At 36.5% G+C, this 3435-nt stretch overlaps 1 pseudogene; it reads right to left on the reverse strand.

Annotated features, from left to right (window-relative positions):
* Positions 1–412: 412 nt before the first annotated feature.
* Positions 413–2139, reverse strand: LOC112010030 (anthocyanidin 3-O-glucosyltransferase 2-like; annotated as a pseudogene).
* Positions 2140–3435: the final 1296 nt, after the last annotated feature.

Consider the following 3435-nt stretch of genomic DNA (forward strand, 5'->3'; position numbering starts at 1 on the left):
GAATGAAATTAATAATATTGAATCAAACCTAATTACCTAAAGGCTAAAAAAAAAAAAAAATTGTGTAATTTATGCTTCCTAAACAACACCCTGAACAAATTCCTTGCAGTCCCACTGAAACAAAGCACCACTCCTTTGTTAAAAGAAAACATAAGGAGGATAAAGTAAATCAACATAAAAAGTAAAAATAAGATAAAAAAGTTAAAAGACCAAATAACCCCCCAACCAAGCACACTATTTAGTCCATATATAACTTTTTAAGGATAACAATGTAAATCTGCTCATATCCCGCAGCCACTTTACAATCATGTTGTTTGTCGTTTAACTCTTACGGGATCGTTTCTTGCACCACACACTTTTTCAATGGTATTAAAAGACTAAAGGACTCCACAAAACTGCCATACAAATGCAATACAAAACCGTTCAAACTCTTACTTTTTATATATAGATTAAGATTAAGATATAAGATAAGGGCTATCCCTTACAGAAATGATTTAGAAACATAAAGCACAGTTAATGCTTTGAAAGTAAAATAAAAAAACACAATAAGTTCATGGCATACTATCTGTAATAACATCATCAATTATTCGACCCAATGAAAAGTGGGAAGATCCACCATCAATCAAGGCCTTCCTACCTTTTTCAGTCATCTCCTTCACATTTTTCTAATCTTGCTGTATTCTTCTCCATTAGTTGCTTTATTCCTCTTTCAATCTCCTCAGAAGTCACAATAATTTGGTTATCAGTATATTCTGTTCGATAATCCAATATAATCTCCGGGCTAATTCCATCTCCTTGACCATCTCAAAGGCATTAAACTGTTGTTCAGCATAGAGTGGCATGTAGCAATTGGCACACCAAACCAAAGGCTTTCCAATATTGAATTCCACCCGCAATGCGATACAAAGCCTCCAATTGCAGGATGTGATAAGATTGCCACTTGTTGGAGCCCATCCAATGATCTTTCCAATCCTAGCCGTCCGATCCAAAAATCCTTCTGGCAAGACTTCCTCCAAATTCTCATGCTCAGTGGGAAATGCAAAACCCCCTCCCTTTGGAGGGGGTCGGCGTAGGGACCACAAAAATGGAAACCCACCTCGTTCTAATGCTTTTGCAATCTCCTTCACTTGATTGTCACCAAAACCTCCCCTACTCCCAAAGCACAAGAACACCACAGATGATTGAGGCTGATCATCAAGCCATTTCATGATATCAGACCTTTGATCACCCGACCCCACATGACTATCTTCACCCTTCAAGTTCAAGATGGGTCCCACAGGGTAAACAGGTGGAGTATTTGTAGCATCAGAAAATGAGTGAATTGCATAGGATTCGAGCTCCAAAAACGTGTTTACAATGATACCTTTAGTTTCTCTCCACTTTCTAGCATAATCAAGGATCACAGTGCCCCCTTCTCTGTCGAGCACCACACCAGGCAAGACCCTAGCTGGAATTGGGTTCACAAAACTTGACAAGACCAACTCAGCATCTGAGTCTTTGAACTCAGTTATGTCCTGCTTTTGCTCATCACGAAGGGCTTGGAGATGAAGCATGAGACTGAGAAAGCTTGCACTCGATGGGAAAAACAAATAAGTAGGTACCCCAAAGTCATTAGCCACGTCTACCATAGATGAACAGAACATGTCGACCACAAATCCGGCAAGTCGAGGAGAGTTAGAACCTGACCTTGACTCTTTGTGCTTAGTAACAGCTTCTTTAACATGGGGTTTATGACTTTCAATGAATGAAGAAAAGAAAACCATGGGGTGGGTTTCTTGTTTGAAAGAAGTTTGAGGGAGATCAATAAACTGTATACATTCAGTATATGAGGAATCATTGAGAGATTCGATGTAGGCGGCCAGCTTGGAATCTATTGAAAGCCTCATGATGAGGACTGTGATACAGAGCCTGTCATCTCGAGCAACGAGAAGCTTTGCAATCTCCAGCATTGAAACGAAGTGACCCCTACCCGGTAAAGGAACAAAAACCAGCTCTGCTTTCTTCATTGGACACACTGGAGAGTGAAAATTTCAGAGATGTGTAGAATGCTCACCCACTTCTTCCCTTTGGCTGTATATAATAAATCTGTCAGACTCTTTATAGCCAAGGATGACATCATGGCTTTGCTGGGATTTGAGTCAAGATTCTTTTGAATGAGTATGAGACCTGCCTCTCGAAGGCATGTGGGCCTCATGGTAACTGATGGACCTAACCTATAAGAGATTTTTCTCTTTTGAATACAGGGTAATTGGTGGGATATGTTTATGATGTCTCATGTTTATCTATCACAATGTGGAAACTTTCTGTCCACGTATACATAATTGAAAAATGCAAAGATTTTTCTTGCATTAATCGCAATGGTGTTGAAACATTTAAGGGGGTGTTTGGTAGAGTAATTTAAAAATTATTGTTTGTAGTTTTTTAAAATACGTGTGGGTGAAAAAATGTATTGAAATGCGTGAAATGTTATTTAAAAATTAAAAAATATTGTTTGAAAATACAAACCAAACAGGGCCTTAACTTTTAGCATTTAAAAATTATATTTTATTTATTTTACTATTTTATTTTATAATATATTTAATATCAAAAAATTTAATTTTAAATTCATCCTTTTAAAATAATATAAATAATAAAGTAAAGGAAGAGAGAGCATGTGATCAGTGAGAGACGTAAAATGCTCACCCACTTCTTCCCTTTGGTTGTATATAATAAATCTCTCAGATTCTTTACATTATGGCTTTGCTGGGATTTGAGTCAAGATTCTTTTCAATGAGTATGAGACTTGCCTCTCAAAGGCATGTGGGCCTCATGGTATCTCATGTAATTGACGTATAAGAGATTTTCCTCTTTTGAATACAGGGTAATTGGTGGGATATATTTATGATGTCTCATATTTTTCTTGCATTAATCGCAGTGGTGTTAAAACATTTAGCTTTTAGTATTTAAAAAATGTATTTTATCTATTTTGTCATTTTATTTTTCAATACACTCAATATCAAAAAATTTAATTTTAAATTCATCCTATTAAAATAATATAAAAATAAACTGAGGGAGAAGAGAGCATGTGATCAGTGTGAGACAAGGGAATAAAAATAATAAAGTGAGAAAAGAGAGTATTGCAAAGAGAGAGCATTTCACCTTATTTTCATGGCAGGAATTTATTTTCGTTGCAGGAATTCGGCAGCATTTTAGGATAGATGTGTCATAGCACACAAAACACTATTCTCACCAAGCTTTCGCTATAAGAATATGGCAAAAAGATGCCCCATTTTCAAGGTGAAAATTTTGTAGAGTTTTATGTTTGGTGTGCTATAGCGCACTGACAAGGTTTCATGCTTGTGTATACGGCATGCATCAATATATTCATACTAAGCCAAACTAGAGCTCACCAAAACATTAAACACATTGATGCATGTTGCATACATGGGGAAACCA

Source organism: Quercus suber, unplaced genomic scaffold (genome assembly GCF_002906115.3).
Source record: "Quercus suber isolate HL8 unplaced genomic scaffold, Cork oak 2.0 scaffold_1017, whole genome shotgun sequence".
Taxonomy (NCBI): Eukaryota; Viridiplantae; Streptophyta; class Magnoliopsida; order Fagales; family Fagaceae; genus Quercus; species Quercus suber.